An 18,475-nucleotide genomic window follows, 5' to 3' on the forward strand; every position below is an offset into this window, starting at 1 on the left:
TTGTTAAGCAAAAGCTGTAACCATTATGCTATTTCATAGGTTAGTATTAAGCTAGCTGCCCTTTTGAGCCATTTTAAGCCTAGCCAATTATCCCTTGCGAGACTTAAATGCTGCACCATGTGTTTGTAAGGCAAACACCTTAACCACAAGGCAAACACCTTAACCATTAGGCCACCCTCCCAACCAACTTTGCTCTGTTTTGGCCATATATTTGTATTTAGCTCATTGGAGTGTGTAAGCTAGGCTGAGCATAGCTGCGCGATGCACACTCACGCTCAGCTACACTTAAACTTTATTGCGGTCAGAAAAAATATATATATATATATTGTTTTATTTACTGTAGGGGTTTGCACATTGCTTTCTGCAGCATTATCTATGTGTTGCTCTTACAAACTTAGACAGTTGATAGAATACATAGGTTTTGCATTAGCTCAATGTTTTTGTCCCATGGAGTCAGGGAGGTACACATTTTAGGAGGGACACACCAAAATATATGCGTCAACTATCTGTACACATTTCAAAGATAGCTGTGAGGTAATCTCCATGGTACATACCTCTCAACTATACAGATTTTCACAGAATGATTTTTGGCTCATATCTTTGGCCTGTTCCTCTTTTTTCCTGACAAATCCCTGGGAAGATATCAGGATTGAAGTCACTAAATCATGACATAACATTTGAGTTTCAGACTTCAAATTCTTCAGAATGTTAAAATGAACTCTGTTACTCTCTAGCAACTTAGTTTATGAGAGCAATATTTAAAATATGTCCCTATTTGTCCCCCCATTTTGTCAAGCTTTGTCCAGATTTGTGCCATTAAGAGGTTGAGAGGTATGCAGATCTGGACATTCTACAAAAATCTGTACAGTTGAGAGGTACAGTCTGCATTTGCACACATCCCCTGCTTCTGCAGAATGCTGAAGTGCTGTCTGGCCCTTTAGCAATACAGGGGGTGTGTCACATAAGCCCTCTGTATTACTTTCCTGTTTGCCGGTTTTATTTCAGTGCCCGCGGACACTGAAATAATGTATTTAACATTTCAGTGTCACTCTAATATTATCTCAGTATAGCTTAGAAAGTGCTGTATGGCACTTTCTGAGTGCAGGGGGCATGTTTAGTGTTCGTGCACTGCACAGACACACCCCCTGCACTCGTACACAGATCGTGTCTGTGTAGAGCATACAGCAGCTCGTCTTCATTAATATGCATGGCCCGCTGCTGCTCTACATGGGCACAATCCGCTCCATGAAGGAATAGCACTATTCCTGCAAGGAGCTTAATGAATCCTAGGTTATAATTTCAAAATACTGAATGATGGAATTTGCCCGTTCTCCACTGTTGTGCAGTCTTGGAGTTGGTATATATAGTTAACAGGGGGTGGGGGGTGCAGCCCCCCACATGAGGGGTACAGAAGGGCTTGCCCCTGTATTAAAAATGTGTTCAGTATTTTGAATTTAAAGTCTTTTGGGATTCAGTCTTTTGGTTTGTCAGTCTTCTGAAGTAGACCTGGTTGAGTATATGGAAACCCACATTACCACTACTACAACTTCTTGCACTACCCATTAAAGCACTTTCTATTGGAATAACATGGTGATATTGTAAATTTGCAGTACCAGTTCCACTGTTTTATGCCACAGACACAGTTAGCAATATGTCACTATACCACAGTACTACAATACCCCTTTACTCAATACAGGCTAGTCATAGTACTGTTTTGACCTATACATACTAAAACATATTGTGATTCAAAACAAGTTCAAAATAATGTGCAAATCCAACACATGAAACTGATGTTTTCATGTTATGTTCAGCATGTAATATTGATGAAAAAAATAAATAGTATTACTGAATGTCTACTGAAAACAATATTTAACACTGTATTTTTTAACATCTTTATTGAATTATCACTTGTGACACAGGCAAATTTATATTTATATAAAAGCAGTTAAACCGTATTAACAAGTTCACGTTTACAAACATCAAACTTCACATATATTGCTATATGCCTTTTTTTAAACAAGAAACACCTGTATTAAACCTTCACTTATGACACAGGCAATCATATATTTATATAAATAAAAACAAACCACATCGACACAATCCTAGCCACAGGCATTTACATCAGAAACCATACTGACGTACTTCTAGTTGCAAACATTATACATCACTTATAATCTAACCAATCATTTTCAGTCAAACATAACACAGCTCATTTTAGTCCTACCATCTTTTAAACTTCATTCCTCCCCTGTATGTATTGTTCCCACAATTGCCATTTTTTCCTATGTAGTTTGCTTCTACTGTTTTCTGAAGATCTCAAGTCTAGTTGTTTTATCTCTGTTACTGTATTCACTACTTCTCGTAGAGTTGGTTTACATTTTGATTTCCATTTTCTAGTAATAGCTTTTTGGCAGCCACCATAATTAGACACAACAAGGCCTTAGCATGTCTAGGCAATTCTGATTCTGTATCATAGGTCAGAAAAATCATCTCCCTCATTACACCAATCTGCCCACCCAGCATCTCCGACAAGGCATCCCGAAGGGAATCCTTAAAGTCTGCCAACTTGCCGCACTCCCAGAAAATATGTTCCCAGTTACATCTTTCTTCCCTGTCACACTACCAGCATTTATAACACAGTACTGTTGAATAAGAATAGACTGTGTCTGGTATACTTTGTTTCCAGCTTTAGTGACACATTTTATTTTTTGTGATGACAAGCCAATATACATTATGTAAAATTTATTCCAGAAAATATGTGTAAGGATTTAAAAAAATACACAATTTGTCAGAGAAAAAATAGCAACAACTCAGGGCACGCATTCACATTAATATTAAGGGTATTTGCAGTGGAACTGTATTGTATTATAGCTGATATAGATGCATTATATATCCGTCGACTTTTATCGCTGGGCAAAGACCTTTTTGAAGTTAGCTACAACTTTATGGTACATCCAATTATTTAGTGCAACTGTCAATTCCTGTAGTGTTTAACTCTGTCAAAGAAGTATTTGTTTTGAATGCATCGCATATTTGCCACAATGTAACTTCAGTTGATACTGTTTATCTCTCTATCAACCATCTAATTGGGATTTTGATTACACTGCTTATTGCTCATGAAACCTATCTAGCTGATACATCACTCACAACAGCACTCCCAGATGCTACAATAGACAAAGATCAATTAAACGGTAGTCTTAATGCCTGGTGACAGAAGTCAAAATGTCTCCATGACGCTCAGACTCTTTCATCCCAAATGCACATTTGACCTTTGACATTGCACACAAGGAAGTAAATGATCTTAGGTATGTCACCTTAGAAGATATTAAGAGAGATATGATTGAACTCTCTGTCTATTGTTTTTGTGGCTAGAAATATGAAATAGTCTTGAGCAGTGTCTTGTCATCATCATGAATGATGCCAAAAATAAACATAAATAAATAAATAAAATGACCACATTTGATGCTTTCCTTAACATTAAAAACACACACATTTGTAAAATTACATATTCCTGGATCCAGTGCAAAATGACAACAGTTTTTCTTTAGAGGGTTTAATGCCCTGCTCAGAACCGCTACTGAGGATGGTTGCTCAGATGAGGATGTCTCTAATTATTCACAGTTTCATCTCCTCATGGCTTATCCAACATCAAAATGACCCAGAATTCCTGACTATACTGGGTCTACATACTAGTCCATCTATCATAATTACTGCTAACTTTAGAACCCCTTCAATGTTTTCCACAGACCATGACATCTACCAAAACATACCTAAAAATATAGAGTTCTGAACTATTGAACCATTCTGGGATATTTCAATTACTTGTCCATAAATTGGCAAACATGCACCATAAACCACAAATAAATACAGTGATTCCTGGATATCAAAAACACTACCACATTAAACCATATGGTAACATCTGCTGTTAGGTGTTTAAATCTACTTAGCCTTATCCTAACGAATGTTGCACAAATATGTTTAATACACATACCTGCCCAACACCTGCCAAATTAGACAACTATACTGTCCTTTTTTCCTTAAAGTTTAATGCTCACCAATCCTATTTCAAGTTTCTCCCATGCTAATCATCTCAGATAACCTAAGGACATTTGAAAGTGTGCTACCCCCTGGCAAACAAATATGTATGAATATACCACTGATTTCTACTCTGTCCTAAACTCTTTCATGAAGGCATCTCCCTCCAGGCATCGCAAATACAATGCTAAATGCAAAAAAAAAAAAAAAAAACTTAAGGTTAATCCCCAGTATCAGCAAACTTCAAAAGCAAAAAAGAAATACTGGCCCTAAAGAAAAAAAAAAAAAAAAAAAAAAACAGCTACTCTGTTTGCCCTATACCAGAGATGATCTTAGAAAGTTCAGCAAAGAAATCATATAGGATTTGTATTTGTCTCAGAGCATGATAAGCAAAGAAAACTGTTATTTCTTAACTGAGTTTAGCTCACTGGCAGATTTTATACCTGGTTTAAATCTGCTAGAAGGTAATTGTAGGTTTTCCATAAGTGAGTGACGTTGTGAATGTAATCAGCGAACCTCTCATGGAAATCTTGAATAAAGAAGTTGATGGTTATAGTATCTTATAGTATCTAGTGTTCTGCCAATATTTCTAAAATTACTTGGAAAGAAAAAATATGCCGCGGTGGTATGGCAGTAGCATTGTTACCTCACAGCAAGAGGTTCTCCCGTTCGATTCTCGGCTTGCCTTGGGAGTGCCTTCTGTGTGGAGTCTGCATGTCCTCCCAGCGGTTGGGTAGCGTTCGAAAGACATGCGTGCATAAATGGGCATGCCTTCGTTGAAGGTTGGGCGTCGAGCTGGCACCTTGGCATTTCATAAAAATCTACTGCCAATCATTAGTGGACCAGAGTTCTGCTGTGATGACTCCTTACTGCAAAAGCCAAAAGACAAACAACAACAACAACTTGGAAAGAAAAAAAAACCTTTCCTGAAGATTGGGAACCTCAAGTGTTCTTAAAATCCAAGAGCTAACCTTTGTATGGGAAGATGTTGAAGCAGCAGTAGTAATGCCCATGTTTTGGGGAGAGGAAGCTATGCCTTCCACCTCACCACAAGGTACTGAAGAAAGTAACCCTCAGTTAGTAGACTTACAGAAATAGACATGTAAACTACAACAAAGGCTTTACTCCAAAACCACTTAAACCAATCACATTCAATGATAGTGACTGGAACAGTGGTATATTGACAGCTTGCATCTTTACTGTGACTGGTACTGTTAACTCCTTATCAAGTTTACTTCTGAGTGTAAAGTGACTGGGATGAAAATCAGCAGCTTCAAATAAGAGGTGATTTTCTTCTTCTGGAAGAGTGATGCTTTCCTTTTGCAGCAATCCGTCCTGCTCGCCTAAAACAATTGCCTAGTGACTGTGCCCTGCTGAACAGCTAAGAACTGATCACACAGATAGACTTGTATCTATCTGCTTCACCCCCAACAAGAAAGGTTCCAATCTACTCCCTGAAGAGAACACTTTCAAGGAGCTGCGAAAGTATCTTAATTGACGTTTACCTCACATAATGTATTGTAACTTTGCTAATTTCTTGCTAGGTGGTTAGAGCACACTCCCTGCCAAGACTCCCAGCAGCCATTTCCCTTCTCACTCTGCACCCACAATATCCTCCCTTATCTAAACCTTATAAATGTATGGATTCCTTAGTTTAACCCCCCCAGAAGCTAGTATCTGAACCATATAACCTATGAACTTACTGCATTAAGTAAAGTATTACATTTCAACCCAAACAGGCTGTTAGTAAGGTGTTTGCCCCTTAGATACTTTGTTGACCCAGTGCCCCTTCCCTGTGCCCCCTCACCTTGAGCTCTGCTCTCTGCCTCACTGAATGTTTTTTGCTCTGCTGGCTAAGTCTTCTTTGCTCCAACCAAGGTTTTAACCTGACCCTCCTGCCTTTCATTAACCTCTTCTGCCCTCACTGAATTCTGCCTTTGAGCCCAGGCATTCCTGCCATCCACTACCCCATCTCTTATTCTTCCTTCTGTCCTCACCTCCTACCCTATAGACCTGCCTTGCACAGATTTTGTAATCCGAGCATACGTCTATCTCTCAGTGCCTGCTTTTCCGGCCAGTACCTGCACACACCCACCCTACTCCTCCCCCTTCCTAACTATATCCGCTCCAATCCTATCTTAAGGACCCAGTCACACGAGGCACCATCGTTAAATCCCCAGTCCTGCTCTCGGCTGCTGCATGTTCCTGGCTTTAGCGTCCACACCTACAGTAAGTTTGCAACTGTTTACTGTACTGTCTTACTTCGGAAAGCTTGTATTTTTATTGTATGCTGTTCTTTCGTGGAATCTGCAATCAGACTGTCTAAAGTGTTCTACCTGAACTGTTACAAATGTTGCTTGTACATCTCTGATATACACCCGACCTGTGATAGTGTTTTGAATGAGCATTAACACATATTAGTGTACTTTTAAGCGTTTGCGCGTTTACTAGCTGCAGTAACATGGAACGACTGATGTAGTGTCTTAATGTAGTTCTAGTACTTACAATCACTGAAAATGAAGATCTAACCTGCCCTGAATATAAAATAGCGAAAGGAATTGTACCTGTGCATTCTATCCACTAGTTGTAGGGCATTCTTTCGATATTAGTGCTTACTCTTGCTAGATATTAAGACATTGTTAGTGCCTATATAAATGCAAGAGTGTAGTTTTAAGCGTTTGCGCATTTACAAGCTGCAGTAATGCGGAACGACTGAGGTAGTAGACATTATGTAGTCTTAGTACTTACTCTTGCTATATATGAAGACCATACCTGCCCAGGATTGAAACCTATTAATGGTAATAGTGCTGGTGATTTTTATGCAGTATTTGTAGTGCCTTTATGCTTTATTAGATCTTACACTCGCAAAACACACTGATCTAACCTACCCTGTTTTTTCTAAATAATTACCTGACACTATAATACTACCTGCGACTAAAGCAAAGCAAGTATTAGCATTTTGTCTCTGCATGAAGCCATAAATGTGATATACTGGCTAAAGAACTATGGTAGATGAAAGGTCATTACACTAGCGTGCTAAAGTGTGACATTACAACGCACTGTGATATAGACTCACCCATGTGATAAACTATTATAGTTACAGTCTTGGTCACCCTTAGGCAGCTTTAGATACTAGCTACTGTGTTTATTTTAAATGTATCCTTGAAGTTGTTTCTGCACTAAATGTCCTGACTTGTGTTCATCTGACAAATGTGTATTTTATCTGTGTTTTACGCATTGTTGAATAGCCTATATTTTTCTGTTTAAGACTCCCCTTTACAACTACCTCTCTCTCCATATCTCTCTAGCAATCCATCCTCCTCATCTAACACAATAGCCTAGTGACTGTGCCCTGCTTTACAGCTAAGGACTGATCACACAGAAAGACTTGTATCAATCTGCTTCACCCCCAACAAGAAAGGTTCCAATCTACTCCCTGAGCAGTACACTTTCAAGGAGCTGAGAAAGTATGTTAATTGATGTTTACCTCACATAATGTATTGTAACTTTGCCTAATTTCTTGCTAGGTGGTTACAGCACACTTCCTGTCAAGACTCCCAGCAGCCATTTCCCTTCTCACTCTGCACCCCCAATATCCTCCCTTATCTAAACCTTGTAAATGTATAAAATCCTTAGTTTAACCCCCAGAAGCTAGTATCTGAACCATATAACCTACGAACTTACTACATTAAGTAAAGTATTACATTTCAACCCAAACAGGCAGTTAGTAAGGTGTTAGCCCCTTAGATACTTTGTTGACCCAGTGCCCCTCCCCTGTACCCCTTCACCTTGAGCTCTGCTCTCTGCTTCACTAATTGTTTTCTGCTCTGCTGGCTAAGTCTTCTTTGCTCCAACCTACTCCGTTCGTCCTGTGGGCTCACTCCGCTCCCCTATCCTGCCCCCAATTTCCACCCCCCACTACTCCTACCTTTATTCCCAACTCTATTCTCCACCCAGTCCCACACTGTTCTCCTCACCAACCACTCCCACTCCCACTCCCATCCTCTACCAATTAACCAACCTTACTCCAACCTTATCCATTATACCCTCTACACTTTTCCATGCCCCTCACTCCTTCTCTCACACTTGCCCACTGACACCAATCTACCTATTCCCACCTCCTCAATTTACCATGTTCTCTCTACTTTATGTAACCCTTCCCTGCCACTCAATCTTCTTACTTCTTCGAATCACTCTGAGCCATGCTATCTCTTATCCCACCTCCAAACTCCCCCCTTCTTTCCTACCCACCTCCTCCTCAACCAACTCCCTTCCTATCCCTACAACTTCCCACTTTCACACTATATCCTCCTCTCTTGTTCAACCAAATCCACTCCACTACTACAAACATAAGATCACATCCTCCTCATTGAAGCACAACACACCTAAAGCAATATTGCTTTCCCCACATAACTCAAGTAGCAAACCCAAGCTCCTGCTCACATCTTCCTTTGCCAACCTCTTCTTATCAGGAGGCATACACCCCAACTCCAGACCAAAGACTAGGACCAACCACACTCCTCCAATCACTACCCATACCACCAAGCCTAAATATCTCAAACTACTTACCATTAACACCCAGAGTTTGAGAAATAAAATATCCTACTTCCAGGCTTGGCTAAACCATACTCTACCAGATATAGTTGCAGTCTCTGAGACCTGGCTAAAACCCCACATTCCTGACTCTGAAATCCTACCCCCTGGGTTCCAAGCACTCAGACAAGATGGACAAAATAAGAAAGGAGGAGGAGTAGCCTTAATTTACTCTAATCTACTCTCCATCACTCCCTACCAAAACCCCATTTCTCAGTTCAATAATGCTGAACTAGTCATAGGAATAGTCAAAATGAATGACCCTAAAAACATTTATGTTATGGCCCTCTACATTCCCCCTAGAAACAACAGCAATACTCTTGAAGAAATACTTCTATTTGCTACAACCAATATTGCACTTGAGACATACATTTTAGGGGATGTGAACACTGACTGGAAGAAAATCAATTCCAAAACTCCCTCCATTTCTATCAATCTATTTAACTTCATACAACTTATATGTGACATCACCAGACCCAACAAAAAGAATCCCCCAGGGACCACTCTTGACTGGATGCTTGCCTCCCACCCAAATAAAATCTCACACTCAGGCACCTTAACAAACTCCATGAGTGACCATTTGCCAGCCTTCATCCATAGAGAAACCCCCTCCACTCCTCACCTTCACCAATACATCCATACTCAAAACCTCACTAACTTTAACCCCACAACTTTTTCCTACTCCCTCAAACTCACAAACTGGGACAGCCTAAAAACTCTTCCTGTAGATAATGCTGTAGACTTCTTTAACTCTACCTTCTTAAATACCCTGAACTCCCAAACTCCACCTAGAACAAAACGTATAAAACCCAACTCTGCCCCATAGCTCACCAAAGAAACTAAACCACTTATGCAACAAAGCGACAAGGCCTGGAAACTTTATCACCACAATAAAGACCCTGACCTCCTTCTGAAATATAAGCAACTCCGCAACCTAGCCAAAAAACAAATTATAAAAGACAAAAAATCCTACTATACCAAACTCCAGGCTAACCATTCTAAAAACCCCAAACAATTTTGGAACTCCATCAACTCTCTTCTAAACCCAGGTACCAAACAAAACCCTTGCCCAAACACGAGCAAGACAGATCTAGAAATAGCTACTCTATTCAACTCCTTCTTTACGAACTCTATCAGAACTCACCAAGACCTTCCCAAATAATGACCCCCCCACCACCCTCAAAGCCTCCTCCCTAACCTCTAACAAACCTCCTATCCCCAGCAATCCTCCTTCATTTCAACTCAAACCCATATACACTGCTTACATAAAAAAATTCTCTCCAAACTCAATCCATGTCCCAACGCCCCTGATTATATCCCCCCACTATTCCTAAAACTTGCAGCTGGTGGTATCGAAGTCCCCATCAGCATTCTCATTAATAGATCTATTCAGGAATCCTATGTACCTAAACTATGGTGCATTGCCTTTATCCTACCCCTACAAAAAGGAGGCAAAATAACAACTTCTCAAACTTCCGACCTATAGCCATTCCCTCCCCTATCTCAAAAATTCTTGAAAAATGCATTCACCTCCAGCTCATGCCTTTCCTTACCAATAATCAACTGTTCACCCCTACTCAGCACAGTTTCCGCCCTGGCCACAGTACTATAACTGCTCTTCTCTCTTACCTACACATAGTAAATCACTCTGGAGAAATTGTATCTACAGTCCTCCTTGATCTCTCCAAAGCATCTGACACAGTCTCCCACTCCCACCTCCTTAAACACCTCTCTAACCTTAATCTATCTCAAAACACCCTAACCTGGTTCAGTAGCTATCTCACTGACAGATCTCAGGCTGTCAAGTGGCAAACTGGCACCTCAACCTTCCTTCCCACCCCAACCGGGGTTCCCCAAGGATCCATACTTGGTCCAATGCACTTTAATATATTCATTAATGATTTTCATGCCGCCAACCCAAACACTAAGATAGTACAATACGCAGATGACTCATCCCTAGTCTTCTCCACTTCTAACCTACCAGTGCTCCAAACACTAACTCAGATCACCTTCTCAACTACAGAGAACTGGATGCTTCAAAATCACCTCTCCCTAAATGCCAACAAATCTAAGATATTACTTTTCACTCCCTGTAAAGCCCTTGCAATCAACAAGAACTCTTTCAAAATAATTAGCCATATCAACTCATCCATAGAAGTTGTTTCATCTGCTAAATATCTTGGGGTTACTATTAATGAACACCTAAGATTCGATACTCATATTCAGCTAAATATTAAGAGAACACATCAAAAACTTGGTATGTTGTACAGAAACTCCCACTTTCTCTCACCATCTACAAGACAAACACTCACCACTACCTACTTACTACCATCACTCTTGTATGGTGCTCCTCTTCTAACTAACCTATCTTCCTCTGTCACTTCCAAACTAGAAATCTGTTACAACAAAATCTCTAAATTCGCCACTAAATCCAAATACACCTCCTGCCACTGTTTATCTCTCCACTGGCTTCAGTGGCTAGAACTTCCCAACTTCCTTATCTACCTCCAACTCACTTCAGCCCACAAACTAATTTTTAAACCCACCAGTTGCCCAGCTCTAACTAACATCTTACCAACATACACCCCTCACAGAACTCTAAGATCTGCCCACCAAAATCTACTTTCTGTATACAAACCAAACCATCCCGCCGGCCAACTTCTATCATTTTCCCTAGCAAAAAAATGGAATTCTCTCCCTCCCACTCTAAGAAACTCAGAAAACCTTGAACACTTCAAAACTCAGCTCCATTCCCACTTCACCCAAAATTGGAACTGCAGTTGCACTCAACCGACTTAGCCCACTAAACCCCTACCACAAGTTAATCTACCCCATACTGACTACCTAAAACAGTAGCCTCACTTTGAATATAACATTACTTAGCATTCTTTATCTTAAATGTATATATTGTAAATAGCTTTCCAACTGTCCTCCTTCCCCTTTCTGGGGAAGATTCTCTCTATTGGCAATTCATAAACTTTGATGCTATTAACTAAATCACCCTCACTTCTCATCCTGAATGAGGATGTATACACTTCTTATCCTGAATGGTGATGTATACACCCCACCTTCTCTAGTTCTTTTCTGTCTGTCTCATTTCGATACTTTTTAAATAATGTACTTTCCACCTACATTCACCCCTCTATACAAATTTGTGTTTACAAAAGTCATTCTATAACTCCATTCTAATGAATAACTACAGTCAAATGAATAACAACTGTTATTTTACAACCTCACTCTCATCATCTACCTCCTCAGTGCAACTAATCATCTGTCTCTATTTGTCCCAATCCTGATCCAATTGTATGTATGAATATAATGTACAAATGTATGTATGCAATACATGTTGCTATTTTCTGACTGTACCCTACTATGTTTTACTATGTAATATAACTTTTTACTTATTGTCACTGTGTATTATAGATATGTAATAATACTTTATTGCTTATTGTTACTGTGTTTTTGGAGCTTTTGTCCCTGGGCCTCCACTGAAAACAGGCTCGCTGAGCCCAGTGGACCTCCCCAGTCATCAAACTGGAAATAAATAAATAAATATAAAAGCAACACCTAAAAAACCTAAGTATAAATGATGTATTGTCACCTCATACAAAGGCAACAGTAAATCATTTTTAACTGTTTTAGGAATCATTTATCATCATAATTTAGGAATTTAGGAACACCACCAAGTACTGCATCAATTTGATTACAAATAGTGCAATCCCTGTAATCTGAAAGACACCACCAATATATTAGCATATACATTAAGTGAAAACTTCTCCATTCTGTCCCCTCCCTTTTTCTCCCCTTTCTCTATTTAGTCCATAACATTGCATATAGTTATCCCAAAACAAGTATTAAAAGAACTCCTCTGGTCCAAAAGTACTAACTCCATGGGTTCTGAGAACATACCTGATGGCGTCCTTGCTAGCTTGAAGTTCTATCTCACAAATTCCATCTTAAACCTATTCAGACTTAGTCTCCCCAAGGGGTATGCACCCAAGGCATAGAGAATAGCTAATGTGGCTCCCTCCCAGAAGCTATCCTACCTACAAACCAATGAACTATAGACAACTTATCCTTGAATCACTGGGTCTATATTATATTATTGAACAAGCATTACAGTGAATGCCTCTTCATTGACCCTAAAAGAGTGAACTGCAAATTACGCAAACGGCTGAATCAGCTATTTTTTTTCTAGGGAAAAAATTGCGGATCCAGCCAGAAACGAAATACCACTAAAAATAACTCAAGGGGGGCCTTCCCCCCCAAATAAATATACCAACTCTGAGATCGCACTACAAAGGGAAAGGGGCAAATTTAGGCTGATGGCTAAGCAATTGTTCCCCTAGGGAAAAAAAAATCAAGGATTGCGCAGTTCACATAATTCACGGTTTGCTCTTTAAGGATCGAAGAGGCATTCGCTGTAATGCCTCTTCGATAATATAATATAGACCCAAATCATTTATAAAAAAAATAGAGTATGTTATTATATGGCTCATATATGCAGCTTACAAACCTTCAGTCCTAACCAGTTGGCTTCAAGTAAGTCAGTCCTGAATACTAAATCTGATGAATGACTTTCAGAAGGCCACTGTTGCAATGAAAGTTGGCCAGTTGGTGTGCTCTACCTAGCAATATTTAATGCCGCCTTTGATACCATCTAATATTTTGGCATTATTGAGAAACTAACCCAGTTGAAATGTAATCCTTAGGCAGCTCATTGAATACCAAGCTGACTCTTAGACAGGATCCACACTTTCAGGTTGGTGACCTACTCTCTTCAAAAAGGCAGGCCACTAGTTAGATGCCACAAGGTTCTGTTTTGGGACCACTTTGCTTTGGTAGATACTTTGCCAATGTCCACGCCAAATATTCTTTCATCTCCTACAGTTTCTGATGACTTGAACTTGAGTGCAGTCATCAGCATACTGTATACTGCAAAAGGGCCTATTCTGCACAACATCCATTTGTCCAGACCACAGTTTTAAGCCAAATAAAGAAATGTTGTATTGGTTCCCTTAGAAAGTAGAAACACCATTCCAACTATCTCATAAATAATACCCTCTGAAAAATAGATATTGTCATAACAGATCTCAGTACCCTTATTGATAACAAACTCTCTTTTACCGCCAGCTATAACTTTTGTTATGAAATCCTTCTACCTACTGTGAATGAAAACGAAATGCCTATACTATCAGGTCCAAGGGAGTTGTTTCCATTTCTATTTCTTCTTTATCCCACACATAACAGAATATAATGCTGTTCATTGTATGCATCTGTCTAGACATACTGATTAAATAGAAAAAAACACACTTCCACAGAAACAAAATCTGGGATATGAGCTCCCTAAGGTGAACAAAATGTGTGTCTTCCTTAACTTTCTACTCTGCCACCTACAGACTTCTATGTGGCTTCCTCTGCTTAGCGTACAATGCTGTAATTGACCTTGTCTTCTTTGATGTCCTACATTTCCATAGAACAGGTAGCATTACCATTACTTGTTCTTGGGATCTAAGTCCACAATAATACTAAAGAAATATATTACCAGGATATGTACCTATCCAAATGGATCCCCTACATGTGGATTAAGTTTCTTCACCATGTCAAATAAAGCAGCTCCCTAACTCTTATTAAATTGAACCAGGATGAGTGGATGGAGATATGTAAATCACCCCTGATCTAGCTTCTTGGCCTCATAGGGATAGAAACACCATGTATTGAGAATTATAGTGTCTAGGCTTCTGTTGGACTACTCAACTAAAAGCCTAGTATATCCGTATTAACCTATGAAAATATGAAATTCCACTGGAGCAATGTGTTGCTTGTGCATGCACATAAACCAGTACAAATATATCAGGCAATTAAAGAACACTGGCCAGTATTCATAGTCACTTGCAGAAATGTGATAGGGGTATTAATACTGCTTATGAATGAGTGTAGAAAAGGCAAGATTCATTGAAGCCATTTGCACTAATTTGAAAGGCCTTAAAATAATGAGATGCAAATGAAAAATGTTGTAAAGCACAGTGTGCTGATGAAGTGTTTTGGCAGTTCATAGTCCTAAATCTGCATGGTACGCACATCTCATGTTAAATGCGATTCTTCACCTTTATTATAGGAGTTGCAGTCCACAATCTTGCCCCAAGCTATACCATCATTAGTATGTTCAAGTATGCATAAACACTTCCCTGACACAAAAATGAATTATATCCCCCCCAGCAACCCCTTCATTACTTTGTCTTAAGTATATACAAGGACAAAAATGACACAGCAAATTATTTTGCCCAGCGATCACTTCAGCAGTCTGACCATTTATGCACAAGCACTTCCCTGACATACAAATTATTACCCCAATTGACTACTTCAGTAATATTTCATAGTGTGAACAAGCACTAAAATGAAACATTCTCCCAAATAACTCCTTCAGTAATATGTCCAGCTATGCACTGGCATCAAAATGAAACATTTACACAAATGACCTCTTCAGTAAAAATATCCAGGTATGAACAAGCACCACCCAAGCTCCTATTGTATCTCTGTATTCTATAAAAAAATGCTGCTTACTTGGGTAAGTTGAGGACTATTTACATGCTTAGTATGCAAATGAACTAATTATAGATTCATGTCTATGAATCAAACTCATATGCATACTTGTAAAACTCCTTAACAGTGTAGTAGTTGTCCCCATTTTGCTTACATGTTAAGAATGTTATGCTTTTTGCAATAGGAGGGTATATTCATAAAAAGTCCTCTGCATTTCAGTAATCATCCTGAAAGTCCGGGATTTGCATAATAACATAGTGCTACTCTTTGCGGATCACTGCTATGAAATTGCAAAGCTCTGGACTATGAATATAATCCATTGTTTACTTAAATGTGAACATAGCCTTAAAATGTATGATTATGTACTGTCATTATTGATCTGTGCAACAAAATATGGCTTTATTGAAAAATGACAGGTCTTCATTTGTCTTCTAGAAAATCAGGTTTTACACAGGTCAGTTCAGAATGATAAATTCCTTCATATAGCTGTCCTGCACAATGTGTTCATAGCTTTTGTTCAGTGTAAACATTTACTTGCATTCTTTTTGAAGCTTAATACTTATAGTGTTGCGTGAATTATTTTCTGAAATATTGTGTAACTTTCTGATGGTCCTATGTGCCTCTAATCTGATTAATTCAACCATAGTGCAAACATATTTTGATTCATCAGAATCATTTACATTGTATTAAGGATCAAAAATAGCATTTTGGAGCAAATAATCTCCTATCGGTGGCTGTATACCATGCAGATTGCAATTCGCAACCCACCTCTTAATATAATTAAAACCCTTCTTCACTTCTAGAAGCAACAGCCATAGGAAAAAATGTTGCCAGTCTATTTGGTATATGACAACAGGATTAGTAAATAAATAAAACTAGATACTCAGACAGAGTATAGAATACCTATAGTTGAAAAGTAAATATATACTAATAATTGTGATGAAATCAAGCCTTAGAATAGTCCACAAAGAAAGCTAGCCTAGTGCTTAACTATGAACCTATTATTAACAGAATAATTACCAAATGGTTTGCAACATTGTAACAGTGTATCTACTTATATATAAATGTGTGTTATCTGCAGTATATACTTGTGGTTGAGATGAAATTCCTTGACTGTAAGTTGCCTGCAGCAAAAAGCACTGCAAACTTAACTTCAAATGATGCTTTCAGTAGAAGATTGCTTCTAGTGCACAAAAGCACACCTGCAATGATTCACTTCTTTTTTTTGGAAATTTCTTTTTTTCTAGTTAGTATGACCATGGGGTTGGTATGTATACATTCGAGAAGTATGTAGAGGGGATTACAGTTATTAATTAATTAATTAATTAAATAAAAACTTACTTTATTTATTTATTTATTTTGCTCTGATGTGTTTTGGGCATTTGTTTTTGGCATTTTGGATTGTCAGCATTATGGAAGTCAAAGATTCATACAAGAACCCAATATCAAAAACCAGGAAAACAGGACTGAACATTTTTAATACAATAATTGCAGTCAGCAGTGCAAGCATAGATGATAGTTTTACTTGTGTTTGTATGTTTGTGTACATGTGTTAAAGAAAACATTCAAAACTGATGCACATAAAGCCCCAGATTATAATACATCACACTAGTAGTACTGACTTCGATCAGTCGCATACTCCTTTTAGTATAATAGGTAACTATTGCTTTACTGACTAAGTTTACTTCTGCATTATACATCATTAGGAACAGAAATTATTAAAGATATTCATTTTCCTTAGAGTAATTCATATTGTTCTATATTCTGAATACTGTAGCTACTCAGTAACTTGGATTAAAATGTCACATATAGAAATGACCTCATAAAATTAGCAATTAGTTGCATTCACTAAATAGCCTATATCAAACATCAGTTCCTGTTAAGTATAATATGTTATTTTCTTTCATTTAATTTAAACTTTTCCGATAAAAGATGAAGAAATTATATGAGAAGAGGCAGAAAGTGGCTGGAAATGAATCTGCATTTGCATTGCAAATCCCGAGGGTAATTTACTTGCTAAGAGGAGTACTAGATCACTGTCTCAAGTATAAGATTAAATGGCACTGACAGCCCATTTTAATAGTTCCACTGTGCATCCTCAGAACACGTTTATTTAAACTGTTCCACCTAAACAAATAAAGCTTTCACATCAGTTAGATTACACAATATGAAATAGCTGAGATAATAAAAAGTAAATAATAAATAATAAGGCAACTATTACCAAAATTCCAAGGCATAAGCTATACATATCAGTCATATAAGATATATAGTACACTTCAGCCAAATATAACCAGTGAGGTCTAGTAGCCTGAAAATCACAAAATATTGAAAACACAAGAGGCCCATTTGACCTAATTTATTATGAATTCAGGATCTCATGCACATTTAAAATCCCATATGTGAGCATGGCTTCCTCTACTAGATTTTAATAAATGCCTGAAAATGTAATCTTGACAGGACTTTGGAGGAGTTTGTGTTACAAAATCATCATGCAGAAGTGTTTAATTCAATAGCATCCATCTACACAAAATACACCTTTAGTATGCCAAATGCAACTTACTTCATCACTGGTCTATATATTTTGTTGCCTACTAGGACTAAAGTGCAGTATCCATTTTGTATAAATAAGGAAAAAGAGAAATTTTAATATCTGACTGTGGTAAGGAAAAAGTGAATTTTTAGTATCTGACATAACTTTACAACTCATTTTTTTACACTTTAGCAGCCTATAATACTGAAAGATTTACAAAACATAAGAATATAAAGCAGATTTGTAATCACTATGCAAAGCACTCGTGTACATGCACACACACACACACGAACACACACACACACACACACACACACACACACACACACACACACACACACACATACACACACACACAAACACACAATTGTATGGGACAGATTCAAGTATGAACATGCACAAAAGCAAAAATTCACAAATATACACCCTCCACACACACCCAACATAGATCACATGCCTATCGCAAACAGACACACATACCAACACACACACATTCAGTATGAATTAAGTAATGAAGGCTTTTTTCTGTCTAGCTTTAGAAAATCATATATTTGATAAGCTACTGCCATCAACTTACAATTCCCTGAGCTGTAATTTCAGTGCCATTTTATAAGAATATGAATGAGGTTTCCATTAACTTCTCATACAAAGGACATCTTTGCCATATCTTACAAATGTTAGTCCACCTTAAAGTAGTATCAGTAGTATCAAATTGGCACAGTTTATACCACTCAACAGCACCCCCATATATACCCTTAATTATCCAAGCATGAC

Source organism: Protopterus annectens, chromosome 8.part1, assembly GCF_019279795.1.
Source record: "Protopterus annectens isolate FY-2018-M chromosome 8.part1, PAN1.0, whole genome shotgun sequence".
Taxonomy (NCBI): Eukaryota; Metazoa; Chordata; order Ceratodontiformes; family Protopteridae; genus Protopterus; species Protopterus annectens.